The sequence below is a fragment of the Petaurus breviceps genome, unplaced genomic scaffold (assembly GCF_028583685.1).
Source record: "Petaurus breviceps papuanus isolate PSGF00001 unplaced genomic scaffold, PetGlider_PUasm1.0 90823, whole genome shotgun sequence".
NCBI lineage: Eukaryota > Metazoa > Chordata > Mammalia > Diprotodontia > Petauridae > Petaurus > Petaurus breviceps.
Window position 1 is genome coordinate 11420575 of NW_027187352.1, and position 22027 is coordinate 11442601.

At 38.4% G+C, this 22027-nt stretch overlaps 1 protein-coding gene across 1 annotated transcript in view; it reads right to left on the reverse strand.

The window, feature by feature from the left end:
* The window catches only part of TENM4 (teneurin transmembrane protein 4), a 1707472-nt gene extending 1685676 nt beyond the window's left edge, over positions 1 to 21796 (reverse strand). Inside the window, exon 1 of the mRNA XM_069070949.1 lies at positions 21670 to 21796. The gene's annotated coding sequence lies outside the window, so the exon portion shown is untranslated. The remainder of the gene's footprint in view (positions 1 to 21669) is intronic.
* Between the last annotated feature and the right edge of the window lie 231 nt (positions 21797 to 22027).

Sequence of the window (22027 nt, forward strand, 5' to 3'; positions counted from 1 at the left end):
TTAAGTAACTTGCTCAAGGTTACATGGCCAGGTGTTTCTGGGTGGGTGCTAAGTGTCTGAGCCCAGGATTCGATCTCCAGGTCTTCTCAACACTGGAGGCGGTGCTCTTACTTGCTGTGCTACCTGGCCGCCCCTCGATTCACATTTTTTTAAACTTACAGCACCTTTTCCAAGGACTGGCCCTCTTTGAAACCTGCCTGTTGTAAAATTTCTTAACTTTAAGTGTGGCAGATTACCATAGGCCTCAGGGAAAACAATGATAAAAACAGCACCAGCAGCAACAAGGGCTGGCATTTCTATAGCACTTTAAGGTTTCCAAAGTGCTTTTCATATACTAACACTCATCTGATTTTAAGAACCCTCTGATGTTTTATCAGGGTCTAAAATAATTCAGTTCAACTATTTGATATTTGGGGGAAAAAACAAAACACTGGTCTTAGAAAAAAATAGGAAGAATTTGTCATGGGACTTGTTCACTTTGATCAAGTCAGTTCACCTCTCTTGGCCTTAATTATCTTATTTAAAAAATTAGGGCTTTTAGGGGCAGCTAGGTGGTGCAGGGGATAGAGCACTGGCCCTGAAGTCAGGAGGATCTGAGTTCTAATCTGACCTCTGACTAGACACTTGACACTTGAAATTGACATTAGCTGTGTGACCCTGAGCAAGTCACTTAACCCCAATTGCCTCACTCTCCCCCCCCAAAAAAAATTAGGACTTTGGACTAGATTATTTCTAAGGTCTCTTCAAGCTTATCCCTATCTATTCTGTACTAGTGATCTTGCACCATCTGTTCTGATTAATTATGATTCTGGGATGAATATTTCTCGAGTATTTACTACTACTGTAAATGTTTTGTGCTTATGTGCACTAGGCATTTGAAAGTAATTTTTTTTAAAGTCTCTGTCCCTGGAAAATCTAGCAGGGGAAGAAATACAGAAATACAAATAGCTACCAAAAAAAAAAAAAAAAACCCAAACAGAAACCAGGGCAAGAGAGTCAACCAATATGTACTTATTGAGCAACTATGTGTGCCAGGCACTTTCCTAGGCACAGGGAACACAAAGATAAGAAAAAACAAACAAAAAAGACATTGTCCATATCCTCAAGAAGTTTACATTCTGTCACAATGAAGTGTAGAAGAGATTAGATGAGGCACTCATGGAAGAAAGCTCATCAGTATAGAAATAGGAAGTCAAAATGGGGAAAAAATCTAGAGTTATAATTAGAGATTCTGGGTTATAGTCCAAGCTCTGCTATTTATTAGTTTTATGACCTATAGAAGGTCACACTCCATTTCTTCGCTGATAAAATGGGAATGATTTATGTACTAACTACGTCACAGAGTTAAGGAGAGGATAAAATGGAGATGATGCATATGAAGATTCCATTAAAATGTTGATCACTGTTATTGTTGGTCTGAAAGAAATCTGCAAATTTTAACTGGGAGGATTGAAGAAGGGTTTTCTAACCTTTTTTTTTTTTTTTTTAAAGCAATTGGGGTTAAGTAACTTGCTCAAGGTTACACAGCCAGTTATTTCTGAGTGTGGTGCTAAGTATCTGAGCCCGGATTCGATCCCCTGGGTCATCCTGAGCCACCTGGCCGCCCCTCGGGTTTTCTAACCTTTGCTGCTTCAGAAGTATATTCCTGACATCTGATTACTTTTGTTGCAAGCAGCCTCGTTTTCCAAACTCTTTCCCTAGAATTTCTCATTCTGCATAGTCAGTTAATCCCAACTCTATCCTAATCTAGACACAGGAGGAAGATTGGTGTGGATTTTATTTCTTTTTAGTTGACTGCAGACATCTTTCCTTCTCTACACCATCTAGTAGATTTCTCCCTTGGAAAAATAGAGTAGGTTTTGAAAGTTATGAGAGGATAATAAAACCCTCCAAACTAATAAACTTTTGATATTCTTTTTTCTTTCCTTTTTTGACCTTCTAATACTTATATAAAAATGGCAAATGAGCTTTTTTTATTACTTTAAATTGCTTTTGTTAAAATACTACCATGCTGCCAAGTTTCAACCTGAAGCAAGTGGTTACAGCCAAGTTACAGGGAAGAAAGAGGAGACTGTGGATTTTTTTCCTTTCTTGCTCCCTCCTCTTTAGAGACCCATGCAGAACACTGTCTAAAACTAGCACTACAGGAGCTACCATTTCAGGAAATCTTGAGATAACTTTCTTTATCTCCAATTACTCTTTTAAAAGTTAGGGTTTTTCCCATGTCTATTATACCAAGTTGAGTCAATAAACATTTATTAAAGGCATGCTATATTTCAGGAATTATACTATAAAAATAGGCAGGAAGAAAGACAGTCCCTACCCACCATGAGCTTACCTTCTAGTGGGGTAGAGAGGCAGGGAATAACATTATAAAGGGAAGTTGAAAAGTAGGTGGGGAAGAGGGGGAGAAGTTACTTTTATCTTAAGGGCATAGCAGAGAAAGTCCTAGGGCAGCTAGGTGGTACAGTGGGAGCATCAGGCCTGAAATAAGGAACAAACACCTTTCTGAATTCAAATCTGACCTCAGACACTTACTAACTCTGTGATCCTGGGCAAGTCATTTGAAACTGTTTGCCTCAGTTTCCTCACCTGTAAAATGAGCTGGAGAAGGAAATGGAAAACCATCCCAGTATCTCTGCCACGAAAACCCCAAATGGGATCACAAAGACTCGGACAAGATTGAAATAATGAAACAACCGCAACCCTGATGAGTCCTGTGTCTTTCTTAGGTAAGGCACTAAAAGGTTGTTTGAATTGACATGAATGCAGTTTGAAAGATCTTGAACTAATTCTGGTCCAAACCTAGGCTCTAACCTGAGACTCATATGTATTTTGGGGGGCATCTGTCATCACTGTTTTTCTTTGACCAGCTATTGTACTTTTCCTTGCAGTTCTTCCTTCCTTCCTTTCTTTACCCTGAGGTGGGGGGTAGGTAACTCTTGTTTTTCTCTAACCCAACCACCAGAGCATGCTTTGTTCATGTATTCACCCTTTCTATTCTCTTAGCTCACCTAGAAATAGAACTGGGTTTTCATTAACCATGAAGAGAAAGGGGTAAAAAAAATACTGTAAATTTTTATAGAATATAGAACATTCATGTACCAGAACCTAAAAATCTTATCCAAAGACCCTCTTAAATTGGGCACAAAGCTATCCTGTTATAGTATAAAGTATGCTGTATTTGGAGTCCAAATTCTGCAAGATCTGGGTTTAAAATTCCAGCTGTGTCACTTTTAACCCATGTGACCCTCAATAAAATCACTTGGCATCTCCGGGCCCCCAATTTTCCCATCTATAAAATGAATGATTGGACTAGATGTGCTGCAAGATCATTTTGAGCTCTGAACCTATGATTCTATGATCGTCAGCCCTATACTAAGCTACTGACAACTCCTTTCTTACTAGAATCTTGCTGGGCAAGATTGACTAGGGAGTTACACTGGCTTTTGTACATGAGTCACATCACTTGATAAGATTATACAAGAGTCCTCCAGAGGGACTCTTGTGCTATGATACCCCTTCTCATACTCAAACTCCTGAAACTAGAATCAAGGCAGCTTGGGACAAAAATACAAAAGAGCATGGGGGTGAGGAGGAACATAAGGTTGCAAGGAAGGAAAGAGACCCCTGTCATCGGGGAAGATTAGGAAATGTTTCTAAAAGAAGGTCATTTTGGCATAAGTCTCGAAGGTTGGGTAAGATTGTATTAAGCAAAGATGAATGTCTGGGGTAAGATTCTAGTCAGACAAAATGAATAAGCAAAGGTAGGAAAATATAAGTCATAGCTGGGAAAGAGCAAGGAAACCAGGCTGGTTTGTCAATAGGATTCTGGAACAATAATCATGCTTAAAAGATTTTATCTCATTTTACCTTCATAATAATTCTACGAGATAAGTATTATGGACATTATTAAGCCTTATTTTACAGTTGAGGAAACTGAAGCCCAGCGACATCACACAGTCAGCAAGTCTGACAGTTGTAATTTGAACCCGGGGCCTCTTAATTTTGAATCCGGCACCCTATCCACTATGCTATGTGCCTCATTAATAACTACACATATTTTTATTATAATAACAATAACTCTTGCTCAAATAGAGTTGTCAAAAAGGTCCTTACATAAGCTCTCTGACTTAGCTCTGTAACTTAATATCTTATTCCCATTTTACAGATGAGAATAGTTTCAGAGAATCAAACAACTTGCCCATGGCTACACATATAGTTATGGGCAGAGCTAAGATCTGAACCTCCTGTCTCCAAGTTCATTGTTCTTCCCACTCTTCTAGGCTACCTCCTATGTGGAGGACAAAGTGGGAAAAGTAGCCAAGAAAGGTAGTTTGGCATCTAATTGGAGAATGTCAGGTAAAATAGTTTAGACTTGATTCTGAGGTAAATGTGGAGTCATTGCATGAGCTCATAGGATCAAAACCCTCCAAGATTCTTGAAAAATACAAGGGAGCTGGTGGTCAGTTTGTCCCGTCACTACCAGATATACCAGTCCCATCTTTACCATCTCTGATGGACAGTCCCTTAACCTTTTTCTGAACACCTTTTTTCCATAATGACCCATCAGAGATTTGAAGACACTGATAGTGAAGGGGGGGGGGGGAATAAGGGGAGAAAATATTAGTGATAGGTTTTTCCAAAGAGAAAAGAAAGAAAAGATGGTCACTGAAGTATTTTTTAATTATTTTTATTTATTTTTAAAGTATTATTTTTCCAAGGGAAAAAGCTTGGAAAAATCTTAAAAACTCTGATCAATATGACAACCAATCATGAGTCCAGAGGACCAGTGAAGAAATATACTATTCACCTCCTGACATAGAGATGATTAACATAAGGAACAGGATGAGATAAACATTTTTGGATATGACAAATGTATGAATTTATTTCTCTTAACTATGCATATTGGTTAAAGAGATTATTTTTCTTTTCTTCTTTGGGAATGAGATGGGGCCATAGAACTAGAGATAGCAATGACAATTTTTTTAAAGAAGGAAAGAAAGAAGAGAGGAGCATTGATATATTTTTTAAAAATTCTCAGGAAATAAAAGGTCAGAAAAAACACAGAAAAGCAAGAGAGTTTTTTGAAGGTTATGTGTAGATTTCATGAAATATTTAAAAGAAAATACCAACTGTATATAATAGCCACTGTTTCATGTTAAATTCTCTTATTCTGTTCTACTTCATATATCAAAATGTTCTTCTATATCATGTTTGTTAAATTCAGAATTTTAAAAATAATTAAAATAAAAATGAAAGAATGCCAAACTGAAATAAACAAAAAAGAAGGCAATCTCTGAGAATGCTTGAGTCTCTGCTGCATCACTTACTATTTGGTGTGACCATAAGCAGGTAATTTCTCTTAGAATCTTCACTCTGCTCATCTGTAAAATGGGAATGATAATAGTACCTATACTAAGGTTGGAAAGGACTAAGGGAGGTTACCTAGTTCAGACCATACCTGAAACAACATCTGCCTCTATGGCATCCTCTCCAATGATGGGGGATCTCATCAGATCTCCACTGATGGGAGACTCAATGCATCTTCATGCAGCTCGTCCCATTTCTGGGCAGCTCTCCTCATTAAGGAGGTTTTTTCTTACATTGTATACAGTCTAACTATCTCCCAAGACTGTTGTGGGGATCAAATGGGATAATGGGTGGAAAGCACTTTGTAAACTATAAAGCCCCATACAAATGTGAGGGATTATTATTACAAATCAGATCTATACATAGGAGATTTTTGGCTTGGCTAGTGGGATCAAGGCTGCTTTGTTAGTTCCTCAACATTTTGACCCAAATGACCTCTTGCTGTTCTCCTTGCTAAAGAAAATACCCGGCCAAAGCAAAGAAGACAAATTTAGCACAGCTGACTGTTTAGTAATGACATTCTGTTAAATAAATGAAATTAATATCTTTTGTCACATTTATAAACAGCTCTGCTTAGAAGGCACTCAGGGACCATCTCTTCCACAATTATTTAGAAAGCTTATGTAAGGGGACTGAAAACTGTTCAGTGTATGTGCTCCAGCCTTTATCCCTCATCGACCAACTTACCTCGTCAGGTAGACATGACTCTGGAGAGTCTGTAGAAACATGACTCATTTCTTTCTTTCCTCCTCTACTTCCCTTTTGCTGTGCCAGAGCTGAGAAGGACATCTGACTTCATGGCATTTTCTTAATTCTTCTATGAAGTAGCTGGGTTTCTTTAGAGAATATATTAGCTTCTCTCTATCTCAGTTTCCTTATTTGTAAGAATAGAAAAAATCTGCTTGAAGCATTTTTCAGTTTCTTTTTCCTTCCTACCTGCCCCACAACATGGCTAATGTTTTCATGACTGCATATGTATAATGGGTATTATATTTCGTGCCTTCTTAATCAGTGGGGGAGGGGCAAAGGCAGAGAGAATTTGGAACTAAAAATAAAAATTTTAAAAATACTTTAAATGCCTCTAGCAGTTATCTTTTTTTTTTGTTTCCTCAGAGCAATAAAGAAATGTTGACACTTCTCCTATGAATACAAAAAGATTTTTGGTATATTTGAGGGATCTTCTAAGGCTTCAATTAATTTTGATTGCATAGTCATTTTTTTCTATGATAACCATAAAAATAAAATAAAATGCAATTATTGCAGAGATATAAAGAAAAAGGTAAGTAGGTAAATTATCAGGGTCCAATAGTGAAGTAATGAATCCTAGAATATCAGATCTGAAAGGGGACTTTGAATATGGAATATTAGACCTGGAAAGACATTAGGGCATGATTCTAAATCTGAGATTCATGGTCCACTTTAAGGTGGAACCATAGATTTCAAGGGATCCTTCCCTTGACAATTGGTACTCCACAGGCTGCCTGTTTTCCTTCCTAATTCACATCTGTAATGGGAATGCAAATTTTTAAGATCTTCCCTGCCCCTAGGCTAAAGTGCACCTGGAGCCTGGGGTAGGAGGCTTGTTTTTCAGTAGGTACTTTTTGATTGGCCAGTGGGTCCAAAAGGTTGTTACATTCTCTGAGCCAGGAGAAGGCTATATAAGCCCTGATGTGTAGCTTTGTTTTGAGGCTCACTTTGAGAAGTGTTCTGTGATTTGATCAGATGAAACTCTGGGAAGCCGTTGTCCAGAGCCCCCTGGCTTTGAAACCCAGATGTTGTTTGGTATGGATGTAATGGTTGGACAGTTTGGAAAACTGTCTACTTGATCTGTTTCTCTGTCTTGATAATTCTGTCTGTATACTTTGAAGTTCAGGGTGCTGACCTCTTTCCCCTGAACTAGGTAAACAATACATATTTGACTGATTAAAGTAAGCTTGTTAACCCATTTTGAGTTGCTTTCTTTTATCAAAGCAGATCCAAGAACCAGTGTTGGCAGACACCCTGGGGACGCTGGGGTGCTTGCCGCTACAACATCTCTGACCATGACACAGGACCATAAATTTCAAGCTAAAAGGGTCCTTAGAGGCCATGTAGTTCAAATCCATCACTTCCCAGAAGCTAAGTGACTTGCCCATTGTCACATGGGTCATAAGTGGTAGAGGCATGACTTGGATCTGGGTCTTCCTGACTTCAAGTCCTGAATTCTGTTCATTATGCCACACAGCTCAATTCAGCAAGCATTTATTATATGCCTACTATGTGCATGCACAAAAAAAATTGAAGAGTACTTGCCTTCAAGTATCTAACATTCTGGCAAATTAGAAACAACAGAAACAAGTCAGTAAATAGAACTTATGTGTGAAGTAAATATTCAGTCATTTCAAGAATGGATAGGAGGTAAGACACCAACAATGAGGGGTTCATGGCCTTACAAGGGCCTGTAATGGCCATAAATGGAGGCGACACTTGAATGAGCAGGAGGGATGAAGGGGTGCATTCTAAGCATGGAATACAGTGTAAACAAAGGCATGGTGGCAGGGAACGGCCTATTGTATGGGGAGAACAGCAAGCAGGCCATTTTGACTAGTCACCTCATTAAGTAGCAACTATGGGCCAGGCACTGATGAATGGACAGCTGCAATGTATAAAGAACAAAAAAGAGCAACGTGCAGTAAGCCTGGAAAGGTAGGCTAGAAGTAAGTTGCAAAGAGCTTCAAATTGCAAATCAAGAAGTTTTCGTACTATCCTAAAGGCAATGGGGAGCCATCGGATCTTCCTGAGCAGAGAAATCACACATGTCACATATGAGCATCTTTATCTACTGGGAAACAGAACAATAGTAAAATATGTTTAAAATCTTTGATTCTAGGGGCGGCCAGGTAGCACAGCGAGTAAGAGCACCGGCTCCAGTGTTGAGAACACCTGGAGATCGAATCCCGGGCTCAGACACTTAGCACCCACCCAGAAACACCTGGCCGTGTAACCTTGAGTAAGTTACTTAACCGCAATTGCCCAGGGGTGGCCAGGTGGCTCAGTGAGTAAGAGCACCGGCTCCAGTGTCGGAATGACCTGGATCAAATCCGGGCTCAGATACTCAGCACCACACCCAGAAATAATAACTGGCCGTGTAACCTTGAGCAAGTTACTTAACCCCAATTGCTTAAAAAAAAAAAAATTCTTTGATTCTAACCTTTAAAGGCTTTCACATTCCTTTTTTAAATCATAACTTTGTATTATCCTCTTAACAACCACAGCATTACAGTTAAAGCCACTCCTTTCTTTTCTCCACATAATCTCTATAATTTCCCACTTCTGAACCTTGACTCATTCTTGGAATGAGTTCCTAATTCTTGGAATGCCCTGACTTTCTCTTTTCTGCCTTGTTTATATATGTCTCATCCTTCAAGGCCCAGCTCAAATATCATACTTTCCATGAACTACATTTTCTCCCTTCTCTGATCTCATAGTACATTTTATTCTTCTTATGCACTTATATTTTCATTTGTATTCTGTGTATCTGTATAAATATATATGTACGTGTACATATATGTGCATGTATGTTTGTATGTATGTGTATATATGTGCATGTATATGTCTATATCTCTATATATCTATATCTACACTGTACATGTGTATGTATGCCTCCAGGACCATCTCCAGTCATCCTGATCTATATCTTGCCTTGGACCCAGATGGCTCCAGAGGAGAGAGTGAGGCTGGTAACTTTGCACAGTACTCCCTTACTTAAATCTAATCCACATGCATGTCGTGACCTCACCTCCCTGATGTCATGGTCCTCCACAAGAATGAAAGACAAGCAACAAACTAGCTTGTGACCTTGGGCAAGTCACTTAACCCCAATTGCCCTCCAAAAAGTAAAAAAGAAAAGAAAAGAAAGACAAACAACAACAAATGTACATGTGCATGTATATACACACATATACATATATATTCACATATACATACACACATATCTTTCCTATAAGAGTAGTTGTAAGTTCCTTAAGGGCAAGGACTGTATATAATTATTTATCTCGGTTATTTCTTTGAAAGCCCTTTAAAGCCTATCATAGGGCCTTCCATGACCATCAGCTCATTAAAGACATACAGTTCCTCAGTGTGGGGACTTCTTCCAACTAAGCAGATCACAACCTTCCTGTAACTTATGTATCTTAAGAGATTTATACAAGGAAGACTTTAATGAACTGATATAGAATAAAGTAAACCAGGAGAATTTTTGCAATAATATAAAAAATACAAAGACAAGAAACTTTGGAAGATTTAAGAACTCTTATCAATGCAATGACCAATCATGATACCAGAGAATTGATGAGCAAACTTGCTGACAGAAGCTCAGGGTTCAGAAGAGGCACACATTTTTGGACATGGCCAGTGTGGAAGTCACTTTGACTTGACTTCATATGTTACAAGGGTTTTGTCCTTTTAAATAGGAAGGTAGCATAGGAGGGAAAGAAAAAATATAATATACATACATACATATACATACAGACAGACACACATACATATATATGTGTATAGAGAGAGTGGCCCAGGTCTCAGAAGTGAAGTAAACTTGTGTAGTGACTAAATTTGAAGTCCAAGATTCAAATTCAGTGGTCATCCACTACACCACACAGCATCTGCAAAGCAGGCATTTGTTTGCAGGAAGGAAGGAAGGAAGGAAGGAAGGAAGGAAGGAAGGAAGGAAGGAAGGAAGGAAGAAGGAAGGAAAGAAAGAAAGAGAGAGATAGAAAGCTCTGTTCTGAGCTCAGCAGAATAGTCAAACAATTAGAGCTATTCAAGAGGTGGTTCAAAGGACAATGATCCCATTGGAGTTAGAACATCTCAGTCTGAGGCCTGGTTTCATCACTGGCTAGCTATCTTAATTTATCTGAACCTCAGTTTTCCCGTCTATTAAAAAAGAGATCCCAATACTGTACTAACTTCTCAGGTTGTGAGGAAAGTATTTGGCAAGTCTTACAACAGCATAGGGATACAAATTATCTTGAGGAGGCTGGATGACCAAGTAGATAGAACACTAGACCTGAGGTCAAATCCAGACGTGGACGCTTCCTAGCTGTGTCACTCTGGGCAAGTCATTTAATCTCTGCCTGCCTCAATTTCCTCACCTATAAATGGGGGTAATAATAACATCTATCTATGTTATGAGGATCAAATGATGATATTTGTACATTGCTTTGAAACTTCAGGCTTTATAGAAATGCTAGGTTTTATTATTTTTATTTATTTTATTATTATTATTATATTTATTATGATCCAAATGTTAGACTTTACACTGATTTAATTCACAATGGAAGATGCCCTAAATGCCTTTTTTCTAGTGTGTATGTGTGTATGCACATAGCATGCACATATAGGCACTTAAGTCACTTTCTGTGGCAGGCATCTCTCTTCCAAAAGGTGTCAAGATGTTTGATCCATCAAGCAATCTGCTCCTTTTAGTGCTCCTGAGCACTTTCTGCTGGGTTTAACACCAGCCTTCCTAATAAACAGAAAGTCAGAGCTCCCTGATCAATCACAGAGGGTGTCAGACGGGGAAGTCAGAGTTGAGAAGAGAGACAGCTTCAACCCAGGGCAGCAAAGTTTGCTGAGTCTGCCCTATAATGAAGCCATGCCAGACGTACTTTACCACTATCTGTCTTTATTTCTTTACCCCACTCCATCAGACATACAGCTTCATAATAGTTCCTACAGAGTCTGGAAGCATACTTTCTCTCTCAAACCAAAAAGACTCAGGCAACAATCCAAGACATTATTTCTCTATGTCGTGCCTAATTTCATTCCCCACTCCCACCCCTCCTCCAGGGTACTCCAGGCTGTTGGATTTTTTACTCATCTGATGTTTTGTCTCCAGGGTACTAGCCTTCTGGGGGAAGTGAAGAGCCAAAACTCAGAAGATGCCCTTAGGGGCCCTTTCCCATTCCTCCCTCCTCACTGTCTGGTAAGAATATAATTTTAGATACATGTCATCATGGATTTCATTTCTTCAAGAAGACAAACCACAAAGCATTTGCCCAAGTCCCTCTTGAAAATCTTATGGAAGAGATAAAGGAATCTGGAGTGAATGGTGGGTTTAGAACTGGTTTACTGAATAGCTATGAAGAATGGCAATTAATTGATAGATGACAATCTGTAAAGGAGGTCTTTGGTGGAGTGCCCCAGGGGTTTGTCTTCAGCTCTGTTCTATTCAATGTTTTAAAAAAATAAATTACTTAGATGAAGACTTAGAAAGAATGTTCATAAAATTTACTAATGATACAAAGAGAGCAAGAGCTAAAATGGGAAGGGAAGAATCAAGATCTAAAAAGATCTCTCAACAAGCTAGAATAACGGCCCATATTTATTAAAGCAAAAATAAGACGTACATTTATAGACACAGCTAATGTGGGAATTTGTTTTGCTTGACTACACATTTTTGTAGCAAGACTTTTTTTTTCCCCACATGAGGTATGGGGGGTATTGGTAAAAGAAGATTTAGGCATTATAACAGGCTGTTCCAGGGACATAGTGGCACACAGTGAGTCAGGAATACTATATTGGCCTGGTCACAAGATTTGAGGAATCAGTTAAACTGTAAAAAGCTGAAAGGGGGGAAGCTCAAATGATGATAGAAACATAAGTCATCAGGGTTATAAGGGAACTGTGATTTCATTTGATTTTGATTTAAGAACTCACAAAGCATTGTAAATCTGGAGTTGGAAGAGACCTTAGAAGTCATCTAGCCCAATTTTGTCATTTCACAAAAGAGGAAAGTGGAAGTTATATGATTGGCCCAAGGTTACAAGGTAAAAATTGTTAGAGGCAAAATTTGAACCCAGGTCCTCTGACTCTAGATCTAGTACACTTTTCCCACTTTACCACATTGCCTCCTAGAGACCAAATTTAAGGTGGGTTGAAAGAACCTTTAAAAGGGAGATGCAAGATGGAGGTATAGAGGCAGCCAGCTAGCTGAACTCTGCCAATATTCCCTTCCAAACAATATTAAAATAGGGACTCAAATCAAATTCTGAAGTGGTAGAGACAACAAAGGTCAGAATGAGACATTTTACTAGTCCAGTATGGAAGGTCAGCACAAAGGATCTATGATACTGGGATGGGGGTTGGCCTAGAGCATGTAGCCACAGGCTGCAGCAGCTTGGAGAGCTTTCAGCCCAGACGGGGTGAAGGGCTCACAAAACTAATCAGAAAGAGCTTACAGGGGACCCTTTTCTGGTGCAGGGGGCAGGACAGCACTGTTTTAACAAATCTGTTGTCCATAAGCAGTTCCGGGTCACAGCTCCAGGGCAGAAAGGAATGCTTGTGGTCAGTCACAAAGAAGCAGAGACCTTGGTCACTGTTCCAGAGCCAAGAGGAGCACTAGCACTTGTAGCTACAGGGGGGCAGAGGTCCCTCCTGGGTTAAGATCAAAGCACAGAACAGGACAACCATCACCACACCTCTTCCAGGACCACACCACCGAAGAATCAACAAAAGCTTGCAGACCTCTAGAACTATTTCTGAAAAGAACAGAACAAAAAAGTCTGAAGCTTGGGGCAATGCTGCACCACTCCCAGGTGAGCAGAGCCTAACTTTAATATAAAGTTCAAGGTTAATTAATAGGCTAGAAAAATGAGAAAACACCACCACCACCACCCACCACAACAACAGCAATAATAAATTCAACAATAAAAAGCTATTATGGTGGCAGGGAAGACCAGACAAGACACAAACTCAAAAGAAGACAACAATGTGAAAATAACTACAAAAAAGTATAAAAGTAAATTACTAATTGGACATAAGCCCCAACAAGAATTCCCCAAAGAGTTAAAGAACATGATGAGTAGGTGGAGCTAAAATTGGGAAATGAAATGAGAATAATGCAAGAAAATTATTAACAGAACAACTTGGCAAAAGAGGCACAAAAATGTTGTAGAAAATAAAACCTTAAAAACAGAACTGGCCAAATGGTAAAAGAGGAATAACAAATTCACTGAAGAAACTACTCCTTAAAAAGGAAAAAAAGACCAAATGGAAAAAGAAATTCAAAAGCTCACTGAAGAAAATAATTCCTTAAGAATTAGAATTTAGCTAATGACTCTACAAGACATCAAGAAACAATAAAATGAAGCCAAAAAATGAAAAAAAAATAGAAGAAAATGTTAAATATCTCATCAGAAAAGGAGCTGACCTGCAAACTATTTTAAGGAGATAGTTTAAGAATTATTAAGCTGCCAGAAAATTATGATAAAAAGAGTCTAAAGATCCTATTTCAAGAAATTATTGAGGAAAATTGACCCTATAGCTTAGATTCGAGGATAAAATGGAACTTGAAAGAATCCACTGATCACGTCCTGAAAGATCCCATAATGAAACTCCTAGAAACATTATAGCCAAATTTCAGAGCTCCCAGGTCAAGGAGAAAATATTATGAGGAGTCAGGAAGAAACAATTCAAATGTTGTAGAGCCAGAGTCAATATTGCATAAGATTTAGCAGCTTCCATATTAAAGAAGCAAAGGGCTTAGAATATAATATTCCAGATAGAAAAGGAGCTAGGATTACAGCCAAAAATAACCTACCCAGCAAAACCAAGTAATACTTCAGAGGAGGAAAAAGAATATTTAATGAAAGAGGACTTTTAAGGATTCCTGATGCAAAGACCAGAGCTAAATAGAAAATCTGACATTCAAACATAAGACTCAAGAGAAGCATAAAAAGGTAAACATGAAAGAGAAATCCTAAGGGACTCAATGAGGCTAAACTATTTACATTCCTACTTGGAAAAATAATACATGTAATTCCCAGGAACTTTTATCATTATTAGGGCAGTTAGAATGAGTCTATATAGAAGGTATAGGTATGAGTCAAATATGTTGGGATTATCTAAAAAAATGTAGGGGTAAGAAAGAGGGATGCACTGGGAGAAGGGGGAAGGGGCAGGCAGAATGGGGAAATTATCTCATGTCAAAGAGGTGCACCAAGGAAGAGCTTTTCTAGTGGAGGGGAAAATGGGGGTGGTGGTGGTAAGCAAGGCTTGAACCTAATCCTAATTGGAATTATTTCAAAGAAAGAAGAATAAACAGGAACACACACACACACACACACACACACACACACGGTTGGGTACAGAAATCTATGTTACCCAACAGAAAAATAGGAGGGAAAGGGGATAATAGAAAAGGAGGAGGGGGGAAATAAAAGGGAAGATGGATTAAGGGAGGCAGTGATCAGAAGCAATAAATAAAATAAGTGGCTGAAACAGAATCTATGATACTTAAGTTGAAGTAAAAAAAAAGTCAGGGGTAGCAATCTTGATCTTAAACAAAGCAAAAGCAAAAACTAGACCTAATTAAAAGAGATAAACAAGGAAACTACATTTTGCTAAAAGTGAAGCAATAGTAAATAAACATCTTTAAAGGAAGTTTTTTTTTTTTCTGATAAATGCCTTGTTTTTTCTGATATATTGGGAGCTGTGTCAAATTTATAAAAAAAAAAGACCCATTTCTCAATTGATAAATGATCAAAGGATATGAAGTTTTTAGTTTTCAGAAAAAGAAATCAAAGCAATTTTCAGAAGAAATCAAAGCTATCTATTGTTATATGAAAAAAAATGCTCTAAATTACTATTTGATTAGAGAAATGTATCACCTTATACCCATCAGAAATAACAAATGCTGGAGGGGATGTGGGAAAATAGGTACCCTAATGAATATTTTGTGGAGTTGTGAACTGGTCTAACTATTCTGGAGAAAAATTTGTAAAAGCACTGAGACTATGCATACCCTTTAACACAGCAAAAAACTACTAAGTCTATATACCAAATAGATCAAAGGAAAAGAAAAATAACATATATAAGAAAATTATGGGTAGCAAAAAAAAAATTCTTTTTAGGGTAGCAAAGAATTGGAAATTGAGGGGATGTCCATCAACTGATGAACAAATGAACAAGTTGTGGCATATAATTGTGATGGAGCTTTATTGTGCTATTAGAAATGATGAGCAGGGATAGTCTCAGAAAAACCTGGGAAGGCCTATATAAACTGATGCAAAGTGAAGTGAGCAGAACCAGATCATTATACACAGTTACAGCAATATTGTAATGATGATCAACTGTGAAAAACTTGACTACTCTGATAGATACAATGCACCAAATCAATTTCAAAGGACTCATGATGAAAAAATGTTCTCCACCTCCAGAGAGAGAAGTGATGAACTCTGAGCACAAATCAGAGTATATTTTTCTCACTTTCTTTATTTTTCTGGCTTTTCTGTGATATGAACAATATGGAAATATATTTTGTACAATTTCACATATGTAATTGACATCATATTGCTTGCCTTCTCAGTGGGTGGAGAAGCTGTTAGAGGTGAGAGAGAGAGAATTTAGAATTTAAAAATTTTAAAAATAGAGTGTTAAAAATAAATAATACATTAAAAAAGAGAAAAAAGTCACAGAGGAACATCCTTTTCTTGTTCCCCTTAAGAAAGACCAACTCAGTATATCTGCATCTAATACCTGTTTTGCTTCCCCTCCCCTCCTTCCTTTCATCCAGGCTATTCAGTATGACTCAAAGGAAATCCTTCTTTTCAGTGTTACCTCTTCCATGAAGTCTTCCCATCTAACCCTGACTAAAAGTAACCATAGAATCATAGATTTAAATCCAGAAGGGGTCTCTCATATGTCATTGAAAACAATCCTTTTGTGGGACAGATGAAGAGAAATGGAGTTTAGAGGTGTTATTTGTTCAAAATCACACAGCTAGATAGAATTTGAACTCAGGCATCCCTGTTCCCCAGTCTGGTGTTCTCTCTACTATGCCACTCTCCCATCCAATGTCACCCTTCTTAATTTTTCCTGCCATAATCCCTCTCTATCTTCTTGATGTTGTTGTTCATCTGATACAAAAATCCCGTGAGGACGGGGGCTGTGTCATTTTTTCAATGACCCAGCCAAACTGTAGATATCTTTGACCCATGAACATGCTTCTTTCACAAATTCCTCTGTTCTGAATGCCCTTTCTAGTCTACTGTGCCTTTTGAATTCCATACTAAGAAGTCCACCTCAAGCACCATCTCTTCTACAAAGCCATCCTTCAGCCTCTAGGCAGAAATGACTTTCCCTTTCTGATCCCACTTTGTTTGCATTTTTCCAACGCATTTCTATATTATTGTGCATAGCAGTCTTCTATGTTGGTGTCTTTTCCCCTTATTTAACTATAAATTTCATAAGGGCAGAGTCCTTGTCTTATCTAAACTCCCCCAATGCTGAGCTCAATTTCTTTTACTTAGGATTCACCTAAGGAATTTCTTGAATTTGATGAGAATCCTCCAGTACTGTAGTAATTGCAAGATTGTTTCTCCCTAGGATTCATCAAGAGGAATCTAATGTGTGAGGCTCTCATGGGCTTAGATACTGTATATAATAATTGGGTTCCAAATTTCAGAGCTGAGTCTTCCTTTTTAATGTTTCTTACATCTGAAATCTTTGAGATGCCTTTAAGGTGCCTCAGAGTTAGGCAATGAATAAGGTAAAGCCAGTAAGGGCAGCCAGGTGACACAGGGGATAGAACGCTGGACTCAGTCTGCAAGAACTGAGTTCAAATACAACTTCAGCTACTAATTATCTATGTGAGTCTGAGCAAGTCAATCTGTCTGCATCAGTCTCCTAATCTATAAAATGAGGTTAATAATGGCACCTATTTCCCAGGGTTGTTATAAGGATAAAATGAGATAATTTAACAATAAATAAGATAAAAATGAAATAATGTACTTTGTAAACTTTAAAACACTGTATAAGTGCTATTGGTTATGATTTGTTATTGTTAATATTATTATAGCAGAGACTCCAGATCAGAGCTCAGATTTTTCAATTTTAGAGCAGATCCATAACTAGAACATTTGGACTTAAAGTACTTGAGTTCAAATCTCAACTCTGCCACTAACAAGCTGTATAGCCCTGGACAAACTATATCCCTGCTTTCTGTTCCTCTGTTTCCTCATCTGTCAAATAAAGATGTTGGACTCTGTGACCCTTGGGTCCCTCATACTTCTAATTCTTATCATCTTATATAATTTGTAGATAACACAAAGCTAGGAGAGATAGTCAACAAATTGAATGACAGAATCAGGATCTAAAAATCTCTTGACATCAGACCGATCCAGAGACTCTGAAATAATAGGCAAAAACATCAAAATTCACCAAGAGTTTCAGAAAACAACTTTATTGTAATAGGATTGGGAAGGCATGGAGCAATATCTGTTAGTCAGAAGATAATATAGGTGTTTTAATTGATTCCAAGTTCAGTATTATTTACCAGTGTGAGGAAGCAGTCAATAATAATAATGCAGCCTTTGTTGTTACTGTTTAGTCATTTCAGTCATTTCTAACTGTTTGTGACCTCATTTGGGGTTTTCTTGGCAAAGATGCTAGAGTGGTTTGCATTTCCTTCTGCAGTCCATTTTACAGATGAGGAACTGAGGAAAATAGGGTTAAATGAATTGTCTAGGGTCACACACAGCTAGTAAGTGTAACCTTAGGATATAATAAGAGAGTCAGTGTTCATGACAAAGGAGGTGATGGTCTCATAGTGTTTTGTCCTGGCCTGATCATATCTGGGGTAATGTGTTTATTTCTGGATGTCACAGTTTAAAAAGGATATGAGATTGTTCAGAGCTGAGTAAATAGGATGGTGAAGAGCCTTCAAATCATACCATTTTAGGACTGACTGATTAAGGAAATTACTAATGTTTTATCTGTAGAAGAAAAAATTCATGGGGGACATGAAAGTTGTCAAGTATTTAAAGAGTTGACCCAGAGAAGATGATGACTTGACCTGAATTGTTTAGGTTAAGAGGACAGAATCAAAAGCCATAGATGCACCTTTCAAAAAGGCACATTGATGTGTGAGTCAAAACTTGCTACCAATTAAAGTTGCCCATTAATGAAATGACAGGCATCAAAGGATGGTATGTTTCCTTGCCATGGGTATCTTAAGCAAAGATTAGATGAGGACTTGGTGTGTGCATTTCAGAACCTATGTTGCAAAATCAATCAAGATAGTAGACAACTGGGGTGGCTAGGTGGCACAGTGAGTAGAGCAACGGCCCTGGAGTCAGGAGGACCTGAGTTCAAATCTGGCCTCAAACACTTAACACAAAAACTAGCCACGTGACCTTGGGCAAGTCACTTAACCCTGATTGCCCTCCAAAAAGCAAAAACAAAAAGAGATAGTAGAAAAGAAAGGAGGAAGATGCTGGCTTGCTCCCTGTTTGGGGCGCTGTGTAATACCACCCTGGGACAAACTTTACAATTTTCAAGTCAATTTCATATCTATGATGATAATAGATCACATTTCTAATACAATACCTCTTATTTGACAAAGGGCTTTCCTCACAATAATCCTGAAGATAATCATTTGCCTTCACACATCACCTTATGATTTTCATAGCACTCTCCTCACAAAGTCCTCTAAGGAGAGTAATAGGAGTGTTATCATGCCCACTTTTTAGATGAAGACACTGAGGCTGACAGAGATAATGTCATTGTCCATGGTCATATAATACATTTACAACTATTTGCTGGAAACAGGAAGCAAATACGACAGGTTCACTATCAGGGTTTGACCCTTCCCAATGCTCATATGGATTAAGTCTTTTTGTATTTTTAATTTTTTTACCTGAAAGGTGAGAATTCTGTCCCTGGGCCTGGATTAGTCCAGGGCAGTAAGGTTTAAGCTGTCTTTCCCATGACGGTAGATTCCTGGTAGACTCTAGCTGTGTTGAGTCAGTTAAGGTCATTAAAAAGTCCCACCTGCACTAAATCCCAGACCTTCAAAGCTGTTGTCATTTCTGGCGGAAGAGGACCAAAATGGCATCATTATTCCAGGGTCAAAGTACAATGTTACTAGCTGGGTGACCCTGGGTAAGTCACTTAACCCTGTTTGCCTCAGTTTCCTCATTTGTAAAATGAGCTGGGGAAGGAAATGGCAAACCACTCCAGAATCTCTGCCAAGAAAACCCAAATAGGGTCATAGAGGGTTGGACACAATTGAAACATCTCAACAACAACAGAATGGAAACTTCTTGAGGGCTAGGATGGTTTTAGACCTGGCTGCTCTTCCAAGCCTGTGTGAGTCTCCAGAGGGTGGTGATAGAGGCCCACATCTATCCAAACTAAGCACTATAGTATCGTTACTGAGTATCTTTTCCATTCTAAGGCTGTCAGCCTCCTTTCATTAACTGTTGAATGACTGGAATGGACCCCAATAAGGCAGCAACTTATTCAAGGGTTCAAAGGTCCCCCAAAGAAGATTTTAAATCAATTAAAATTTTATGCCAATTGACTGCAAGGTTCTGTGTGAATTGTTGGTGATAAAAAGCAAAAATAAAAGGGTTCCTGGGTAAAGATCTGATCATAGGAGAATACAAGAAATATTCAGGGGGCCAGAGAGTAGACCAGGTTGGCTGGAGCATAAATGTCAGTGAAACCAGGTTGTCAAAGGACTTGGATGCTGAGCAGGAGTTGGGACTTACTTATTTGCTTATTAGAGAACAGAGTATGGGAGGGTTGTCAGCAAAAGAATAAAAACCAGAGTCCTGAATAAGAAAAATTCCTCTGGCAGCATGGTGAAGGATAAATCACAGGACCAGCAAGGTGGCAAGAAGGCTCATGAAGAGACCATTATGATATTTCAGAAAGGGAATTAGGGACTACACTAGGCTGGTGGTAGTGGGACTAAAGAGAAGAGGATGAATGTGAAAGATGTAATAAGTTTGGTTTTTCTTCTTGAGCCTAGAATGCAACATTCCATGTGGGTATAGATTGTGTCTCTCATATCTAAGGCTTCCTTAGCATTGTTCACTACACCTAGTAGGCCCTTAATGAGATTGTTGAAAAAAAATGAACTAGGATTAATGTTCAAAATGTCCATTTTTGTCTCAATATAAGAGAAAAAAACAAAAACAAAACCCAAGGTACTAACAATTCAAGCCAACAAATAGAATGGAGATTGCTCAGGAGATAGTGAGCTCCTATTATCAATAGATGTCTCTAAGAGAAAACTGAAGAGAAGAGGTGGCTCCTGCTTCAAATTATGTACTAGGTGATCTCTGAGGCCCAGTCTGAATCTTATCATTATCTGACAAGTTGATGCCTGCCCGGTTCATATTATAGAGCTGCTCTGAGGATCAAGAGAGTCCACGAGGGTGGTGAATTTGGAGTCAAAGAACCTGGGTTCAAATCCCACCTCAGATACTTGCCTCAACGGTACAACCCAAGGCACGTCACTCAACCTCTCTCTGCCTTGGTTTCAGTAAGTGTAAAATGAAGATGTTGAACTAGATGACGTCTAAGGTCCCTTCCAGTTCTAGAGCTATTATTCTATGGAATGTGATAACACATTAAATTATTTTGTTAACATAAAGCTTGGTTTACAAAACTGCTCCTGTCACAGCGTATCTGGATAAAATGAACAAAATAGAATTAGTAACTATGTTGTTCCTATCTCCCATCCCCATGCCTGTCTATAGGCTATTACTCCCTCATGTCCATCTGTCTATCCACCGGTAGAATGTCTTTGAGTTGTTAACATGCTTTGTCAATAAATCATTCCCTTTTCCTGTACTCATATTCCTAGAGGCTGTTGTACTGTACTGGGTTCATCTTGAAAAATCCAAATGATGTAAGTAGCAAACATAAATAATAAATAAGCTTCTGGTTCCCAGGGGTCCCCAGTAGCTTTGCTCACAACTGCATTTTTTTCCTCTCTCTGTCCAGTTCAGTTTTAAAGGTCTCTGAGAATAGTGCTTAGAAATTTGATGAGCAAAGACAGACAGAGTGGAGTCCTTGTCCAATCGTGGCCTCTTTGGAAGGATAGTATTTTTTCAGATGGATCCATGGGGCTCTTTGTTCTCAGAAACAGGCTTGATTTGGTGACTACCAAAGTTCTGTTGGCATCATTTGGGAGAAAAGGACTGAATTCTAAATCAGAAGACTTAGATTCAGCATCTACTACTTTCTAAGTATGTGACCTTTGACATATCATTTTACCTATTCCTCAGTTTCTTTATCTGTCAAGTGAGGGGGCTGGACCAAATGATCTCTGAGACTCTGAGTAGCTTTGATATGCAATGATTTTCTCCTCTTAATGAGGTGGATTTCTATAGAGCATTATCATTTGCACAGAAATTTTTTCAGCACAGTCTTATGAGATCAATCATATATGTCTCCTTGTCTTCATACCTGGGCAAGGTGAATGACCATGTACTTAGAGAAGGCAGTTGAATTATTCAAACTCACCATGTTAACAAGCAACTGAGTTGGGACTGGCTTCCAGGTCTTCTTCCCCCAACCAGTACACTTTTCATAACACCAAGGAGCCCTTAGTTTGCAAATTATGAATGAAGGTAGAAGTATGAAGGGAAGCTGAGAAAGAAGAAAATAAACTTTTAAAATCTCCATTTGTATTTCAAAATAAAAAAGAAACTCACCAACAAAGAGAACAATGATCTAGTTGTGAATCTACCCAGTCTTGGCCCTGGGCCTTTTTCCTTCAATCAATTTGCTTTTATTTTTCTCCCTCTTATTCTTTTTTCTTTCTTAGAAAGGCAAGGCAATCAGTGAAGACAATTAACACAATTATCTCCTCTCAAGTGCT